The sequence below is a fragment of the Gorilla gorilla genome, chromosome 11, assembly GCF_029281585.2.
Source record: "Gorilla gorilla gorilla isolate KB3781 chromosome 11, NHGRI_mGorGor1-v2.1_pri, whole genome shotgun sequence".
In the NCBI taxonomy this organism is placed as follows: Eukaryota; Metazoa; Chordata; class Mammalia; order Primates; family Hominidae; genus Gorilla; species Gorilla gorilla.
This window is the reverse complement of record NC_073235.2, coordinates 83,576,639-83,597,362: the sequence shown is the minus strand read 5'-3', so window position 1 is coordinate 83,597,362 and position 20,724 is coordinate 83,576,639. Positions and strand designations below refer to the sequence as shown.

Here is a 20,724-nt window from a genome sequence, read left to right as displayed (position 1 = left end):
GTTTCATTTTCTACTCCTTTTCTTCTCTAACTTCTTCCTGGATAGTCTTATCTCCATACATATTTTTAGCTCCCACCTCCTTCCTTAATTATTTGTATTTTCATGAAATAAAGACTATTTTCCCTCTTGGAGCCAAAGCACCCTTGCCTACCTCAGTTTCTTGGCTAACTCCAACTGGACTTGGAAGACTCAGGTCAACAAAATATGTAACTCTTAACAGCTTAAAAGTCATATCTATTCAACAATAAACAAGTCTGTTAGCAAAAAATAAAACTTACTAAACAAAATGACAATCAGACAGTTCATTCCAATTTTTGACAAATTTACTTGAGGGGTAGTTTTCACAAAAACAAACAAATATATAAACTGGTAGTTGTCAGACAGTGGCTACTATATAAAATCTGTGAGTAAAGGCATTGGAGAGCAAAATAAAGGAAAAGGTATGAACTCACTTTGCCTGCAGCTGGGACTCATTTTACACTAATCTTATATTGAACATGCTCTTTAGCTGAAAGTAAACAAAAGTAAATTAAGGTAAAATTTGCAACCAGAGCATACTGCACTATGCTGAAACTTAGAGAAGCTCTTTTTGTAGTATTTGTGATGCTTCACTGTTGTAGATGAAACAGACTTAAAGTGCTGACGCTGAGTTATGAAATCTCTTGGACAAGGTCCAAGATATTCCTATAGTGAGGTCCATCTTAGTGGTTAAGGAACCCGGAGGTTTTGGAAAAGCTTTATTCCTAATGAAAGAATATGTCTTATTTTCACAAACCAACAATAACAAATTTATCTAAATTTTTAATATAATTATTCACTGAACAATTTTTTCATCTAAACCGCAGTTTATGATCAATAAAGCATGTAAAATTTGCATCTATTGGTTATTATATATAGTCACTAAAATTAGCCTGCACCAAGTAATCGTTTTTATTTCTTAGAAATATTTTCTTTGCATTTTCTAAACAAAATTTTAGTGCTTATATCTGTCATAATCTGAAATTTCATATAAACCTCAATTTTTACATTTATATCAATATATTACAAGTTTGCATTTGATTTAAAAAAATATGTGTGTGCTTATGGAGAAAGAGACAGAGATAAGGACAGAGAGAAAGAATACAAAAGAGAATGGGGTTAATAGATAATATATAAATTTAAAAATATTTATTCAAGTTAATTTTTTATATGAGATAACTAATGTGTGGATCATAAAATGAAATATTAGAAATTTTGCTACACATAATAAATTTTAAATTATAAAATTTAAAATATGCTTATTTTAAAGATTTCCATATTCATGTATGAAAACATTAGTATACTGTTCATTATGTTTTCCATAGCATGCCTGTTTTTCTTGAGTTCTGTGATCATTTTTACATCTGAATCCTATGAAAACATTTATCAAGCTCTCTAAATAAAAATTATTTTTATAACTATTCCTCTCTCAGCATTTCTTCTTATTTATACAGTAACAGATAACATTATGATGTAGGATTTTTCTTCTTAGTCACTTTGCAAGCCGGGACCTCTGGCTGGCGACACCCTGCCCAGATCCCACTAGGCCATGCTGGTGTGTCCCAGGTCACTTGTGTTATAGTTTGTACCCACATTCGGTGGTTCCCCAGCTCTTGTACTGCACCCAGGAAAATGAGGATATGCTGGACACCGAAGAGTGAGGAGGACAGAGAAGAATTTTATTGAGCAATGAAACAGCTTTCAGTGGAGAGGGGATGTGGGGGTGGCCCCCCTACCCAAAGGCAGGAAATTTCCTTGTGTGACTTGGTCCAAGGCCTTTTATGGGTTGAGAATGGGGAATGCATACTAATTGGTTTGTGAGTATGCAAAAAAGGTTAAAGTGAAGATACCACTCAAAGGTGGGCAGGACAGTGTAGAAAACCAATTAGGAAAGGGTAGGTATATGTAAAATAGGTGACTGGGGGGATGAATCAGAGGAATGTGCCAAACAGGAAGAGGTGTTCTCAACCTGGTCCAAGGATTTAATCTGTAGCTTGGCTATCAGGCTTTAAATTGTCTTTGACTTGGAGGTGGGGTTTAACCAAAAACAGAGCCCTATCTGCCTAGGCATTTGGCTGCCTCCTGCCACTCTCAGTCAGTACATAAGTACACTTAAGAAATAAAGACATTGTATTTTGTATTATTTGATGGAGCTTTACTAGAAATAAATTATATGCATTCTGTTTTAACATGAGAACAGAAAATTATAAATCTTAGTGGAGAGACTACAAGTATAGGGTAGGTAGGTCAATGACATTTATAAAGAACATTATCTTTTTTAATTTTTTTATTTTTATTATTATACTTTAAGTTCTAGGGTACATGTGCAGGTTTGTTACAAAGGTATACATGTGCCATGTTGGTTTGCTGCACCCATCAACTCATCATTTACATTAGGTATCCCTCTCCCAGCCCCCCACCCCCCAACAGGTCCCAGTGTGTGATGTTCCTCATCCTGTGTCCATGTTTTCTCATTGTTCAACTCCCACTTATGAGTGAGAACATGTGGTGTTTGGTTTTCTGTCCTTGTGATAGTTTGCTGAGAATGATGGTTTCCAGCTTCATCCATGTCCCTACAAAGGACATGAACTCATCCATTTTTATGGCTGCATAGTATTCCATGGTGTATATGTGCCATATTTTCTTTTTTATTATTATTATACTTTAAGTTTTAGGGTACATGTGCACAACGTGCAGGTTTGTTACATATGTATACATGATCTTAAACAACTGTCCATTAACAAGCCAACAACTGTCCATTAACAAGCCCCTGAGCATACTGCTTGGTGGACACATTTAAAATACAGAGAAGAGCCTGCTAAGACCTTGATTTCAATTACTCTGAAGTTTCTTGTGGGGTAACCTTAGATGTCCATGAGGAAAGGCCATTGTAGTTAGTACATTTTTTATGACTAATAAGATTGAAGTACATTATCTAGTTGAGTTTTAGGTTTCAAGAGTTTAAAAAGGGTAAAGATGTTAAACTTTACTACTAAGCAAAACCCTGGAGTACTACAGATTCCTCTCTGTAGAAACCTGTCTTGTCAAAAGTTTTTGAGTTGCTGTCTAATATCTTTACTTACTTTTATCAGAACAGAACTGAAATTACTGTTGCATATTAATAGTGAAACAAGCTTCTCAGCTAATTAACAGATGCAAACTTCCCCCATGGTTCTAATAATGTGGGCTTTCAGAATAGTTTTATGATTCAAGAAGTCTAGCTCATTAATTTTGAAAAGGACACTGCAAAACATACACAAACAAAAAACATTTTGCAGAAGAGTTAACTTAAAGGAACAAAAGGAGAAAGCTCATCATGAGTCTGGTGGACTGCTCTTTATGCAAAAGGAGTATCTGCACTTCTTTATTTTCATGTTTCCTTTGAGTTCTGCTGGTTCAGGTTCACATAATCAAAAGACTTCTATCCTAAACAAGTGATTGTCACTGTCCAGCATTTAACACAATAGCAAACAATTACAAACTGCTACAATTTGTTGCTGTTTCATGATTTTTAAGCATGCATGTGAGAAAGTTAGAATTGCTACATCGCATTAGTCCATCACTCCCGACTTCTTTTCACATTATATATATTTGAGAAAAGAAAAGAATTTGGTTTTATAAATATGTTGATGGAAGAAACTGCTCAAGGAAAAGCTCAGAAAAATACTCTTCAGATTTTTTTGCCCAACAGCATGGCTTAAACATATTTTTTTTCCTCACTCAGAAAAACTAGTTTTTAAACTAATTTTCTAATGGCTTATGACACGAAGTGATCTAATTTCTTTTTTTTTTTTTTTTTTTTTTTTTTTTTTTGATATGGAGTTTCACAGTTGTTGCCCAGGCTGGAGGGCAATGCTATGATCTTGGCTCACCGCAACCTCCGTCTCCTGGGTTTAACCAATTCTCCTGCCTCAGCCTCCCGAGCAGCTGGGATTACGGGCACGTGCCACCACCCCGGCTAATTTTTTTGTATTTTTAGTAAAGACGGGTTTTCTCCATGTTGGTCAGGCTAGTCTTGAACTCCTGACCTCAGGTGATCCACCTGCCTCGGCCTCCGAAAGTGCTGGGATTACAGGTGTGAGCCACTGCGCCTGGCCTGATCTAGTTTCTTATTGTACTAGAATAATCGTTAATGTTCTTCACAAGTAATACCATTGATGTTCATCTTTAAAACAGTAATAAGCTGGAAACCCTATAAGGATATAAGTAACACATGTGTGAATTAGCAAAACTTTTGTATCTTTTCAAATGAAAATCACTACAAAATCTTTATCTTGTCTCAGCTTGAGTTTAGAACTAACATTCCTAAATTATTCTGTTTAAAGTAAGAACAGATAGGTGCCTGAATATTGCAATCCAATGTTAACGAAAAAAGTACACACCCTTCCAGCTCCTCCTTAGAGCTGGTGGAAAATACAATCAAACTAACGAACAGAAAATTTCAAATGACTGAAAGCCATGATAAATGGGATATAGTCTTACTCTAAAATATGGGGTTTCTCATCATTAATTATATTCTTAATTATCAAATCTAATATTTTGCTTCTGCCTTCTTGCATTTCTAAGACAGTGCCACTTTATTTTCAAAACATTTACTGTTTCTAACTTGAGAATGTTTCCGTAACTTTCTATCGGGGGCTGTGCAGAGTTCTCTTTATGTATGTGAAGCACATTATCATTGAATAAATATCATTATTCTCCCAATCACACTTCCCCAGCTCAGTAGTTTTATGGGCCCCAGTGAACCGCAAAAGCCTAAATTGTCTAGAATCAATTTCATAGTTTTTCCTCAAAACCCCCCAAAAAGTGATCAGCAACAGCTGTAAGAACATCAAGGACTCATTGCGTGAGAAACACGAGCAAAACACATCAGTAAGAGACAAATGCCTTTTTTCAAGGAATGCAAAGAGGTTCTAAGTAGTAGTCAAAGACAAGACAAGTTGACTGCCTGGAACTTGTACTTCAGCATGGAAGCACTGAGCACCAACATGGAATTCCGAAGGAGAGTAATTAAGGGAGGCCAAGACAGCAACCATGGGTCAGAGTTTGACACTAAGTCACGGTGTGGGTGGCAAGGGAAGAAAGATATGACTGAAGTTGCTCTGAAGTGTATTTAGCAAAAGCAAGTGAAGCTGTATCTCAAATTGGCAATCATTTTACATATTTCAGCCAACTCTGAGCCCTCTAGTCTCCGTTTCCATACCCTGTTCAACAAAATCACACTGCACAATTTCCCTACAAAGCTAATGCTTATGACCTGGTGAATATCCTACTATATGAATCATTCTTATGTGATGATAGATAGATTAAACAGATGGATAGATACATATATATGTAGATCACTGCTCAGGGTCCTATTATACAAACTTTTCTGCATCTCCACTTCTTCCTTAATAATAAACTTTGAAACTCCCTGGATGACATTGATCTAATTCTATTTTTCTCGATGACTTCATCATATTATTGATATGTCACAATTTATCTAACCATTCTCTTACCAAAGGATATTCTGTTTGCTTTACCTTTTCATTCATTTGCTACCACAAATTATTCATGCAACAAGTCTTAATACACTCTATGCGCCTGTTCAACTCTAGGAATAGAGCAATGAACAAAACAAAGTTCCCACTTTCCTAAAGAAACCATTCTAGTGGAGGGGACAGGCACTAATTTAATATGTAACATAATGTTATATTGTTATGAAGCTAAACAAGGGGATACAAAGTTACAGGAAATTTCTTATTACTTTAAATGGGGTAGCCAGGGAAGAGCTCTCTGAGGAGGTATTTGATCAGAAACCTGAATGACTTGAGGGAGTAAGCCATGAGGCCTGTTAAGAGAGGAGCAATCCAGTCAGAAGGAACAGCAAGCAGCAAGCACCCGAGTTCTGAGGGAGAGATACTCAGCAAGACTGGGAACACTTGTGAATGCCACTACAGTAAATGCAGAGTGACAGAAGGGCAGGAAAAGGGACCAGACATATATCTTGCCCAAGGTCCAGGTGATGCAGTGCTTGGTAGGCTGTAGAAGGAACTTCAGCAAATGCCACAATAAATATCTACATATATTGCTAGATTCATCTCCAAAAAGGCTATCAGAACTCACATTTCTATGAGCAGTCTATAAACATAGGCAGCCAGGTTCCAAAGTCTATGCAGCAGCTGTTTGTCAGCCGTTTCAGTTTGCTTTTAAAAAACATTTATCTATAACTTGAAAAAGTATTAGGAGAGTGAAATATCTGTATATAAAAGCTACACAAATGCAAATATTCTTGTTAGTTTATCACATCTGTCAAACCCAGAAAGCTCTGTATATTAGACCCATCAGTGGGAAACCAGACAGTTTCACAGTGAAAAAAAATCTCCGACTGAGAAAAATAAAATAAAATTCTGGTATAATCTCTGGTCCAGTTACCTCTGGAGAAATAGCTGACAGGACTAGAACTGGGGACTACAAATTGGCAGTGGCAACACACAGCTATAGGACAGAATAAGTTGCTAAGAGGCCTAACATGTATCAACATGAGATAGAATTTTCTAGGTTGGAAGGAAATGGTCTTTTTAATATGACAAAATGTTGACTTTCAACTATAATCATAATAAAGCAATTTATATCAATAAAAATACATAAAATGGGTAAAAATAAAAGCTAAAGGAGCTTGTTTTAGTCATTATTGTCCAATCTTTTCTTAAAACTTCTGGTTTCATCTTCTTCCACTGACATCTTACATTCTGTGAAGGAGGAAGTAGGGGGGATGGAAACGGCTTTAAAGAAGCACAAAAGGCCTGAAGGTCAATAGGGAGGCAAATACTCAAAGAATGAGAACCACAGATATCTAATAAAGTCTATGTTGCCTTTTCATGCAAAAGGCATAAGGAATGCTTAATCATCTAATATTTACAATGTAGGAAAAAGCTATTTCACATTGAAATTTGTAGCATTTTTGGGTGATTATGAAACCCTCATTTAAAATAGCCATGTATCCTGTATTTAGCAAAACAAGACTACAAGAAATCTTAGACATGATATTAATTCCCTAAAGTTTAAAACTCCAGATGTGAAGAAAAGCCAGAGAATGCCTGCTGTGTAATAAGGCCTATATCTCTTTGGAATCATGGATTTAATTAAGTTTCAATTTGCATCTTGGGCAAAAAGATAGACTGTTAGAATGAAACAAAAAGAAAGAGGGAAAAAGCCTTCTAAAAAACAAAGTGTCAATAAAATTTTAGTTATATTCTCTAGCCATCATTTGGCTTTTAAAATTCTGATAACATTCCCTCAAAAAACAAAGCATTTCCTTTTGTCTAGACAACATAGCCTGCTTCTGTCTGAGATAGGCCACTTGGGAACCCAGGATCTGACTCATTTCCCTCACACCATATATGATTCCATATAAAACAGGGCTATATGTCCCTTCCACAGCCCAAATAGGGAACCCCAAAAGGCGGTGCTTCCTATCATTCTTGGGCCAATGTTTTCACCAAGTTCTGTTTGAAAATGTATTTGTTCCTGTTTTCTTTGCACTTACCTTGTGAGGTCTCATCTCCATGACATCTGACAGTGGCTTTGGGTGTTGCCTAAAGAGAAAGCAGCAAGCAACAGTTACAGAGGTGGTTTCCTGTGGAGCAAGCAACTTAACACAGCTAAGTTCAGGTCATTCTCTGAATACTAAAACTGAGAAGTCAACGATAGTGTAATATCAGATAGCTAAATGTTTTCACTATACCCACACATGTAGTAAAGAATTTAGGCTGCTGAATTTTCTTTAACTACAGGGTTCTGCTTCTCAAAAAAAATTTTTTCAATTTACAAAGACTTTTATAACAGACTGCCTTTTTGAGAAAGGAAAGCCTTCTTTCTTTATATTATCCAGGAACCATTATACGCATCCCATATAATGTATTGCTGATCCTTCTTAGAAGTATCTTCAGGAAAGGGTCTTATATTTATTATCTTATATTTATTTATATATTATAAATAAATATAAGATATAAAATACCAGTACAATGTGTTCCTAGGAGTTGAATGTATGCATGCATATGGCATTTGCTTGTTTGTTCATTGATTCATTTATTCATTCAATGAATTTACTGAACATATATTGAGTTTCTCTTTTTTGTGCCCTGAGGATATAACCACAAATAAGACATAATCTCTGTCCTCAATAAGTTCATAAAATCTTATGATTTTATGGGAAATCACAAGATGGGAAAAGAAAACTGGACAAATAATTATGAATATTATGTGAGAATTACAACAATAGGAATTTATATAGAATACATTGGGCCTCAAGTGGGGAAATGGGCATTCTAATTAGGGTAAAAGAGTTGATCAAAGGAGTTGATTCTTGAACTGTGGTAAAGAATATTGTGTGGTCATTTTTCATGCAAGGAAGTGCATTCCCAGCTGGGAGTCTAGCATATTCAAAGATCCAGAGGCACAAAACAATACAGCACTTTCTGGTAACTGTAGCTAGTTCTATACTGATAGAGTGTAGAGGACTCTAAAAAGGAGTAACTGTAGCTAGTTCTATACTGATAGAGTGTAGAGGACTCTAAAAAGGAGTAAGACTGAGATATTAGCAAAATGATTTTTAACATCAGGAGGCATTTCTTTCAGAGAACAAAAATAAGTAACAAGTATATCCATGAAATACTTCTTGAGAAATATTTTGGTTAAAGATTGAACACTTTGAAGAACAATGTTAATGAAAAGTATTGAAGTGCTTTCAATACTTTGGCTCATGTCTGAAAAATACATAGATATTGCATATTTTCACAATGGCAAATATTCAGACTAAGTGCTAACACATGAAGCTGAACTAGATTATAAAATACTAATCCCTTTTGAGGAAACTATGTTTTTACGTATCAGAATGGCTTAGAGCCAATAGAAAATTACAGCCTGTATAATAGTGTCTGGCACAGAGTAGGCTCTCAACAAATAGGTGTTGATGGAAATACCACATTGAGGCAGCTTTTGGCAAACAAAGAAATGCTTTGGGCACCAACCCAGGCTCTCCAGCTTAAAACTGTTACTGCTCCTTCTGCAATTAGAGACTTTTTCCCTTGTGATTCATAGAGTTGCATTCATTATATCTCTTTTTGGTCTCTGCTCCTAACTAACCTTCCTCCTAGCTCACACCTACCTAGAGATACCTGAAAATGTTTTCTCTAGGTATGTCTGGGCAGGTTCGAAGGATATAGCTATTATATCATTGGCCTTGGACATACAAACCAAAGAGGCACAGTTGCAGTTGCCAATATTGGTGGCAATTCAAAATGCTCAAATCAAAAGGGGAAAAGCAAGAGATCCACGGACAACCATAATAAGAGAAGCAGAGCATCTCCCCCTTATTCTACCTTCTACCATTTGGGTGCATCCAGTTGGGGTAGAGGAGCTATGACAGGGAAAGAGAGAAAAGGGTAACTAAAGAATAGGTATGCTTAGCAGAAGGGGATCTAAGGTACCAATACAAAGTCTTGGGTCAGACCCAAATACCATTTCCAAATGCAAAATGCCCCTCAAGACTCACTGATTTCTCTACCTAGTGCATCACTTCCCAGTATATCACCAACCACTCCAGCTTCCTTCTGGTCCTCTGAAAAGGTTTCTCCTTTTTGTTCTGCAGCTGCTTCACTACTCTATTTTCATCAAAATTGAATCCAAGCACTTAGAAATCATGTGCTGGGTGGGACTTTAGATACTAAATTCAAACCTTTTGTTTCACATTTCAAGAAACATTAGATAAGAGAAGTTGATCATTTTATTCAAAATTGTATTTCTGGTATGTTAAAGAGATGAACCTCTGTGTCCTGACAACTCCTCCGTCCCCAAGTCCAAGGCCATTTTGACTATATCAGGCTATTTCTGCCTCTACTCAACTGGTTAGAAAATTAGTGTGGCTTACTATAGGTTTCACACATGAAACCTGTACTTCTCCCTCTCATTGACTCTTTCCAATAAATCACCAACTGGTATTGAGTTCTTTTTATCCCACGTTCTGTACTTTTGTTTCATTTTCATCCACACTTAATCAAATAGTTTAGATCCCAGCCTCAGTGATCCTGCCTTTCCATGGGTCATCAGTCAATCTCAATTCTACCATATAGCATTCTTTCCCTCCTCTGAGCTTGTGTTAGCTCAACTGAATCATTTATTTTGCAAGCATGTATTTACTTTCTTTATTAAACTCTTGAATTGAAGAAGACTTGTATCTTCTCACCAAAAACATAATCTTCTTGAGGATAAAAACCACATTTTATTGGTTTCTATATTTACCCATCAACTGGGATCATGCACAAAGGAGAGAAATTCAAGAAATATTTGCACAATGAGTAGACTCTGGTAACAATGGATGCTTTAATGAAAGAAAGTTGTAATGAAAGATAAGCATTGCTTGTCACAGGGCCTTCAACTGTAACTGTCTTGCTATATGGCTACCTTGTACCTTACCAACAAGTAAAATAGGCCAGGCAAAGGTGTGGATATTCTTTGGCCCTAACCTGTGCTTATGAATTAAATGAAGAGGGAGGAGAAAGAGTTGTTATTCAGCTTGTTCAGTTTAGAATGACATGCTGAATTTAATCATATCTAAAGTTCCATCCAGCTCCTAAATTCTAAGTGCTATGATCTACATTGATAGTCAGAATTTGAATCACTTAGATTTACAGTTTTTCAAACAGTTGTCCTAGAAACCCATAGTAAATCTAAGTAAATAACTTCATCCTTCAGCCCCTTACTTGATGAAGCTTTGTCTTATTTCTGAGAAAATATAGGAGGATGTGCTCTAATCTGTGGGTATTCAGTTTATTCATTTTATGTCAAGACCAGAGGTCTGAAACCAAATGTGTTCCAGAAAATTCATTTAAAATTCAGAATGTTTTCCCTTATTAACAATATACTACATGGAGAATAGGACCTAAAATAGAATTCATTCTATTGTTGAAGTACAGTATAGGTAAAATAAATTTTACTAGTAAAACTGAGGAATATATCTACTCATTTCATTTTTATGTATAGAAATTTGCATATAAAATTCCAGAATGCTGAATTCAAGTAAATATTTGGAACAAAATCTGTTCATAATCTAGGGACATATCTGTTCATACACTACTTACATTTTATCTAGTGAAATCTTATTTTTCTAAATAGAATGGTTATATATTCGCGTGTATTTATAGTCTCATCTTGATCATATGAAGGAAGAAATCTTGATTAGCATTAATTTGCAATTACTTTGCAAAATCTCTTTTACTTCATCAGGAAGAAATCGACCATCACAGAGCACTTACTACATGTTACTGCTCAACACAAATTTCACATCTATATATGAACATTTTAAACCTTAAAACTTTAAACCAAGTTTGTCCTATGCAACACAAATTCATAAACTTTCTTAAAACATTAGGATATCTTTTTTCGCGATTTTTTTTTAAGCTCATGGGCTATTGTTAGTGTTAGTGCATTTCATGTGTGGCCCAAGACAATTCTTCTTCCGGTGTGGCCCAGGGAAGCCAAAAGATTGCACACCCTTGCTTTAAATCTTCTTTACAATTTGAGATTTAGTAATTTATATTCATTTTGAGTTGAAGCAAAACTTGATCACTTAGTTTGGTTCAATTTAAATTACCTCAGCTGTAAACAAATAATACTACAGAGTACTGCAGAGGGTGTTTTTCTTTTTAAAAATAGTATCTTGCTCTTATTTACAATTGCATCTTATCTAAAAAGATGACTTGCATATGTTTTACACACATCTCTCTATGTAGAAGTGCAGCAAAAAAGATTTTATTCTAACAAACTTATTAACTACCAATTACATGTAGGAACATGTACCACTCTAATATCAAAGAACCGGTTGAGTTTGAAATAGATTTTCTCTGCTCTCGCTCAATCTTTGTGACTTGCTAGGGTGTATCTGATGTCTTTATCCACATTACTCAGAGGGAATCTTAGTAAAAAAGATTGGACTCAGTCTTTGGAGCAAGATAGATATGGATTCAAATCCTGGCTCTGTTTCCTGTTAACTGGATGATTTTTGAACAAGTTAATCTACCTCTCTAAGCCACAATGTCTTCATCTGTAAAATAAGGCCTGCCTCTGGGACTGATGTTCAGCCAGCACTCAGAGGTACTGACTGCCATGTTGTTTAACCAACAGTGAAACACTTCCATACATTGGTAAATAGCTGCTATGAAAGCCCACCAGTCCTCATGTCCCATTCTATACCAGAATCCTTTGACCTCCCCAAATTCAGGAACCAAAGCATCAATGCTTCAACAAGTAAAGGGGCTTCTGGGATTCTACTCCAGTGCTGCCATCCTGATTGGTCAGTCCCCTTTCTACTGGTTGTTAAATATTTTTAAATTCCCTCTTACCTACCTCATAGGGGTTTTGTTGTTTGTTGTTTGTTGTTTTAGGACTTAGTGAGACAGCAATACCTAGGATTAGCAAGGATTTGCTGTCTTATCTGCCCAATCTCACAATGCTAGATTTGTCTGCTGTGGCTTATCAAGAAAATCCTCACGTGAAAAGGTCATAGAAGCTTTTACTCCCAAATTATTTCCTCCTTTCTTGCATTTATACTAAAGATGTGCAGTCATCACTGGCGATGCTGATTCATGCCTGTAGTGTAAATGTAATTAGCAATATTAAAATGTAGGGAAAAAATTTCTCGACTAGATCAAAATGGGTTAGCAGACTCAGTTTGAATTTTGAATGACTTATTTTTTACTTTTACACCAATCCATTTAAATAATGAAAGCCTATACATTGTTTCTGTGTATATACTTGTATGGTTTGTTGATGCTGTATAATCATAAGTTAAATACACACAAAATAACAGAGAGAAAAAAAGGTTAGCGATTGTTTTCAATTATAAGATATTAACAAATAATTGTAATTTCCTTATTTTAGCCAAAGAAAGGTTTAGTTCTCAAGATAAATAATACGATAAATTCCCTTTCCCCAAGTTTGTGTTTAAAGAAAATGGCTAATTCAGAAATACAAAAATCCAAAAAGCATATCAATATTTGACTTTGAAAAGATCAAGTGTATAATTAAGTAAATAGATGCACTGTGAAGGTGTTTGTTTCTTCCTAAGTATACTTGCTACTCCCTTTTATCCTGAGATGATCATGTGAGTGTACATCTCTATGTATTTCTACTCAAAACTGATCTGTGTGCATTGGATTAGAAGCACTTCTGCTCCCTCACAATTCCTGCTGGTCTGATAGGGTATAATTAGTGTAGAATATTAGGTAGGGCAGAGATCAGGTAGCTTGCCAATCAGATTTACTATTGAAACAGTGGGTGTTACCACTTCTAGTCATTTCTGACAGTACTGTTAGGAATTAAATCATGGCATTACCTGAGTGCTATTTGGCTGTGGAAGCCTAGTAGGTCATCAGTTTATTCCCCCACCCTCCAGACAAGTGGCAGGTGGAGCAGCACTATCCCCTGCTAATGCCATGAGCTGGAGGCTTTGGCCAGCAGATGACAGTTTACAGGGTTTTGTTTTTTTTAATTCATCAGGCCATATGCTGCCAGGCTCTCATGCAAATAGACAAAATTACAAATAATAAAAAAAGGACCAACTGTTTTAGTGGTTGGCTGTTTTCTGTCATCATTGCCATCTATGTGAGAAGCCAGTTAATGAAAGAGGGGTCTCGGACTCCCAGTGACATCAACCTAAAGAGATAGATACTTCAAAATCCAAGCTTCATTCAAACCACGTTAAACCTCTGCCCTAAGGTAACTCAGTGCCAAGTGTCTCTTTGGCTGACAAGCAGGGAAGCTGGCCTTCCAGCTGGCCTCGAGACTGGGCAAGCTTCTCTAATGCTCCCTGCAGCTGAGGCCCATTGTCCACTGATGTGAGAAGAGAGAAAAGGCTAAGTTTTGCTTGGGTTGGGTGAAGTTGGGGCTCATGGGTTTATCAGATTCAGACACACTTTGAATAAGCAGCTTTAGAAATAGAAAAGGTGAGTCAATGCAATTTTCTGTTTTAAAATTGTAAGAAAATTAGATTTGTAGGCTGTTCAGAAATCTCTTTTTAATATCAAAGACTGCAAGGAAACCTCTCCAAGTAGATTCTAAACTCTTGAAATACTTGCATTTAAAATTAAAATGTTGCTAAACTTTTGTATAATTTCTGCTATTGCTATATTCATAATTATTACCAAGTTTCCAGTCTGTACAAATGGAGAATTTCACACCCTTGATAGAATTCACACATTTATTTCCCATTTTAAGGCAGTAAACCCTCAACCAAAATAATGAAGTAGACCAATTCTGAATTCATATCTATATGCATATATTTAAAATAATTCCATTTTAGAAATGTTGTGCTAACATTCATTTGCACCTCTATCGGGTCACTTTGAAACCATAATTTGCACGTTTTAAAAAGACAATTCAAAACCAGTTTTACCCAATTAATATGCAATGTTTTGCAGTTCAAAAATAGTCAAAATAAAAGTATCACATAAATATGTATACATGCAGGTGTGATAGTAAAACAAGTTTATGATGAGAGTCTCTTGTTCAACTCTTGCTACACAGCAAGGATATACTGAAGAGTGATTTTGTCCACAGTGGCCAAGGCACTACAAATGTCTTACAGGCAAGTAAATTATTTTCTGTCCTGTTTTCTCTGCCATGTCACCAAAGCCTGTGTTCCTTAATGTCTCACTGGCTTTGTTTTTACCTCTTGGCTAATTTGTAATCTCAAGTGTGATTATGAAACACACATAGGGTTAGCTTTATTGTCAGGAATGGTTCCCAGATCTACTGGGGAACAAGTCATTAAAAAAAAAAAAAGAAAAGAAAGCTACAAATGTTTGCCTCTAACAAACTGTCATAGTTACACTCCACCATAACTTGACAGCTTTTGAATGAAGAAAAATTGTTAGTTCATCGATGAAACTGGCATTGTTAGAAAAACTAGTTCCTATTGTATATAAATAATGACAATGAAAGATAATGCCCTTTTTAATTTTTCAAGAGACTTATTATTAGAGAGTCCCATAACAGGCTCAATTGTCACTGATTTTTGTGACTCTGTATTCCCAAGTAATTTGATTTTTTTTTCTAATTTGAAAATGTTTACTTCACTGGGAGAAAAGTTTCATTGGTGATGCTCACTGTTTAATGTCTTACAAATAAAGATCTACTATTCCAACCAGTTTAAAGCTGAGAAAATAGCAACCAGATTGACCTTAACTTGAATCTATGTTGACAAAGTAATTCAGTCAGTTTGTGAAGGATAAATGACAAGATTTTCAAACATTTTTATCTTATGGGAAACTACATGAGCGAGGTGTGGAAAAGTATGTATATTCTAATATCTCAATAGGAAATTTCAAGACATATTGCTATTCACAATGAATTCTAAAATTTACAATTCTCATTTAATGGTGACAAACATTCTTCTGTCATAAGAAAATACATGCCAATAACAGGCAAATTTATTTACCTAATGTAAGACTGTATCTAGATATTACAATGTACTCAAGTATGACAGCCAATCATAAATTTTAGATACAAAATAACTAATCAAATTTAGTGTTAAAGAAACCAAATACATAAACAACTTTCTTATGAAAATCCCACTCTTGATAAGCTAAAGTAATAAAGCCATAAACTAGTAAACTATAGATGGTTCTCATACATAGAAAGCAAAAGATTTAATCATTTCCTCTATTAATTATTTTACATAAATAGTAGATTCAACCATTACTACATCCTACTGAACTCCCAGTGATGTTATTATAAAGAATAAAGACACAGCACCCTGGAGATAAAGTTGAATTCATTCATTCCTTAATTCAACAAATATTTACTGGACCCTCCTTTATATGCCAGGTGCTCCCTGTTCTGGGCATTGGCCACCTGTGATCAAGACAGTCTCAGGTCTCACAGAAGGCCAAACCCTAAACAGGAAAATAAATAAATAAACATGATAATTAGAGGCTGTGATAAGAGCTATAATGGAAGTGAATAAGTTAATGTAAGAATAACTTCTAGATAGTTTAAAATGATTATTTTCCTGATGTGAAAGCATAGTTTACTTATGACATACTCAAAGACACACAAGATCAGAAATCCAAATCTTTTCAGAGCCAAAAAGGCCTTAGAGATCATTCAATGCCACTTTCTCACCTTATAAGAATAAAGCTGAAGTTTGAGTGGGTTAAGTGGCTTACCTAATGCAGACATTAGCTGAACAATTAGCTTTTACTGTTAAAAAGTAAAGAAGCATTATTGATGTATATTAATTTACTAATTATTTCATGTTGGTGAGACATGCATTGAAATGGCATATCTAAATCTGGTTATCAATCTAGTTACAATGGGGAGAACCTATATAAATAATGGTCTTCATCTGATTATATTGTTTCATAACTCTTAGATGGCAGGTGAACCTGGATATTTAACCAAGCTCCCACTTTCTTTCCTTAATAACGATTTTTCTTTCCACAATGATCTAAAAAGATTATATTCCTTGGATACTACATACAAATGTAGAGGCATAGAAAATATTAGCAAGAAAATGCTCCTCTAAACTTTGTAAGAAGGATCATAAAATATTAAAAATTTATAAGGCTAGATCATATTTTAAAGTTTACTTACTGTTATTAATAATAATAGAGGACTTAAGATCATTTTATTATTACTATTTTCATAATCAAATTTGATCTTCAAACAAATTAGAATGTTAGAAATAGAAAAGATATTATAGTTCTTTTAGAGGTGATAAACTGAGATTTGAAGAGGTTAAGTGACTTACCCAGGTCACACAGGTGGTAAGCATCAAAGAGAATTGAAACCCAGGCTTCTCATCCCAATCTTCATGTGCTTTCACTAGAACATCTACCCCTCATACACATGCATTACAGAGTCACTGGGTACCCAACATAGTGCCAAGATCCAGGGAAGTTATGAACAAAGACATGTTCTTGCAAGTTCGTAGTCGAAATGTAAATATGACTGTATACACACACACACACACACACACACACACACACACACACACACACACACACACACGCACACATTGACCAGCTTGCTAGAAGAATTAGAAAAAAATGGCCCTCAATGGCAAGGTCTTTCTACATAGCATCCCATTCACAAACCTCTCCCTCTTAAAATGGTCCGCCAGTAAATTCTCAGGTGTTAATAGTTTCCAATATTGAAGCACTATCTGGCCAGCTTGTGTTCTTGCTTTCTTTTCTCTTTTTTTTGAGACGGAGTCTCGCTCTTTGCCCAGGCCAGATGCAGTGGCGCGATCTCGGCTCACTGCAAGCTCTGCCTCCCGGGTTCACGCCATTCTCCTGCCTCAGCCTCCCGAGTACCTGGGACTACAGGTGCCCGCCACCGCGCCTGGCTAATTTTTTGTATTTTTAGTAGAGACGAGGTTTCACCATGTTAGCCAGGATGGTCTCGATCTCCTGACCGTGTTCTTGCTTTCTAAAGTTCATGTTAAAGATGACACCAAAGAAGCACATGTAAGTAGTTATAATAGGCTAATTTGCTTCCACTATTAACCTATAGTTTAAATATATATTCATTTTAATGTATATATATACATTACAAAATATATACATTTCGACTATGAACTTGCAAGAACAATGCAGTATATTTAAACTATAATGGACAAACAGAGGCAGTATGAGATAGGGAAGTGCTTCAGCATCAAAACAGTTTCATTAACTAGGAAACTTGTCCTACCAGGCTAAAGAACCCACTACGGAAAATCAGTTATTCCACCATCTTGCAGCTACTTTTGGTGTTATTCAAGTCCAGCTCAGTACAGCATCCCTAACTACAGAAGAGCCTTCCAATGGGATTACCAATTGCTTGCTTAGAGATTTGTAAGTAAAGGTCTAAAATAGCCTGTTAAATCATGTGGTTTGGAGGCATTTCATGATCCTGACTTCTAGAACAAGCATAGATAATTAGTAAGGCTGACACAGCCCATTATTTTTACACTCAAATGCATCATGTTAAATTAACAGACAGAGGCCACATGATGTGTGACTTTTTTTTCACTGATAATCATTTCTGTGGTGCCACTTTTGCTACCACACTTTTCTCTTCCGTGGGCTGGACTCAAGTAGCCAGTCACTAAACAGCTATTCCATCAGCTCTCACTTTTTTTTTTTTTTTCCTTAACTGGGAAAGCTATTTTGAGTCCTCACTGGTGGTACTCTCATGTGGTGGCAAAGAAGTTTGAATGAAAACAAAATATGAGCTAAAAGAGAAACAAAATATAGAGCTGACAGTACTTGAGATCTCAACATATTTAGGAAAAAAATATGAAACTAATTTTAACGTTAGAAAAATAATTTTTGACTCTACACTTAATATTTTCAGAAGTGATATTTGTTAATCCTAATGAAATTTCTATTAAAATGCAGCTATCTTTTGAGGAATAAAGGAGAATATTCTACTCTATAGTTTCTAATTATATGATTTGTTATTTTATAAATTCTCATTTTCCTACATGAAAAAAATCAAGCTAAAAATTATATTATTGGTAATAATATAGATAGTGTACTCACATATATAGCGTGGCTTTCATTGTAGAAATAATGATCGATAAGTGATTGTTAAAATTAAGTAGCATGTAAGCATGAAACCAACTACAGAACAGTGAAACCTATTTGGGACAACACATTGGAACTGGAACACATATATTCAAAGGTTTGTGGCCATGATATGATAGTTTCTTGTGTTTGTTTGTTTGTTTGTTTGAGACAGAGTCTGGCTCTTAGGTGCAATCTTGGCTCACTGCAACCTCCACCTTCTGGGTTCAAGCAATTCTCCTGCCTCAGCCTCCTGAGTAGCTGGGAGGCGCGTCACCAGGCCCAGCTAATTTTTGTATTTTTAGTAGAGAAGGGGTTTTGCCATGTTGGCCAGGCTGGTCTCGAACTCCTGACCTAAAGTGATCTGCTGGCCTTGGCCTCTCAAAGTGCTAGGATTATAGGAGTGAGTCACTGCACCAGCCACAGTTTCTTTAGAAGGAATCATGAAGCCAGTGCTGTTGCTATTTGGAATGAAAGAGAATTTTCAATACAAATGAGGAAAATTGTTCTTACTTCATAGTCACAGGTTCTTTCTTTTTTTTTTCTTCCTTCTGTACATCCTTCCTTCCATCTTCTTTTATTTTTTGACCTAAAACAATATTTTAAAAAATCAATCATTTGAGTAATTTACTATACGGTACATGGCTCCAGATGAGCTTTATAAGTAAAATATCAAATCTACCATTAAATATTGAAGATTTGCCATCAGTGAAATATTCATTTGCCATTTAACTCATATTTGTAGTGTAACAAACACCTTTACTTGTAGAACTCAAAGTACTGAAAAATATTATCCCTTAAACACTGTACCTTTACTAATGTTCAATATAGCTAATTTATTTCATGATAGGACTTTTCTGTGGCTATGTAAAAAAAGTTTATCCCGAAACATAATCTATCTGAATTACAATAAAATAATTTAGCTTTGAAAATAGCATTCCAACTTATTAGATAATTAACCTTCTAAGTCTGCTATAAAACTTCACTGAGGGACGCTACTTCTAGCTAGCAAACTCTTTTTTCCAAACCCCTGTGTAGCCCCATTTACTTCTCCAGCTTTCTATACTTAGGAAGTATTATTGGCTAAGAATATATAATTCTAGATTTACCATTCAAGTTATTTCAAAGCACTCTATTCAGAAAAAAAATAATTTATCATTGTGCAGAACATTTGAAACATTAGCAATGAAAGTATTCTGATTGTCTCTGAGTTTTGTAAGGTAGACTTTATCCAAGACACTGCTCTAGGCTCTATGTCTCACTGATTAAGTCTGTCATTTATTGGAGAGCTGCAGGCTTCTCCCTGTCAGCTCAGGTTTGTGCGCAGATAAGTCATGTGTTTAAAGCACACTGAATATGTTAAAGCCACACTAACAGATGTCAAAAAAAAAAAAACAGGAGATATGGATGTCACTTTAAAGCATCTCAGAAATGAAATCATCTGCGGAGGCAGTCTTAAGGGCCCAGTGAGCAAAGGTACCTTGTCTATGATTGTCATAAGGTTACACAGCACTGTCGCCTTAAATTCTTTCAAACCCGTGAGGGGAAGTATCCCTGTGTGGAGGACTTGACTTCACAGGAGGACAGAAGTCAGTTGAGATCCTGTGATTCAAAATGATGCATTTGCCAGGTGTGGTGGCTTACACCTGTAATCCCAGCATTTTGGGGGGCCAAGGTGGGAGTATCACCTAAGCTCAGGAATTTGAGACCAGCCTGGCAACCATAGTGAGAATTCATCTCTACAAAAATCTTAAAAAATTAGCCAGGCATAGTGGTGCGCATCAGTAGTCCCAGCTACTTGAGAGGTTAATATGGGAGGATAGCTTAAGCATGGGAAGCTGTAGTGCGCTTTGATCACGCCAATGCACTCCAGCCTGGATGACAGAGCAAAATTCTGTCTCAAGCAAAAACAAAACCAATGCATTTGAGGAGGTCACCATTCCCTCAATATTACCCTTATTGACTTCTGACCATATGGTGTCTTCATTTCCTTGTGTTGGATTACAAAAACTGAGAGGAAGATAACAAAAAGATGATTGAAGTACATAAAGCCACTACAGATAAACTTCATTTTCTCACAATCTTGTGTGGGACTTCTCTTGATTATGAAGACATAACT

At 35.8% G+C, this 20,724-nt stretch overlaps 1 long non-coding RNA gene across 1 annotated transcript in view; it reads right to left on the bottom strand.

The window, feature by feature from the left end:
* Window positions 1-19,194, bottom strand: part of LOC109025902 (uncharacterized) — a 126,151-nt gene extending 106,957 nt beyond the window's left edge. The window contains exons 1-2 of the long non-coding RNA XR_010129508.1: window positions 19,119-19,194; window positions 7,547-7,595 (exon numbers count right to left, since the gene is read on the bottom strand). This is a non-coding gene — a long non-coding RNA (uncharacterized lncRNA). The remainder of the gene's footprint in view (window positions 1-7,546; window positions 7,596-19,118) is intronic.
* Between the last annotated feature and the right edge of the window lie 1,530 nt (window positions 19,195-20,724).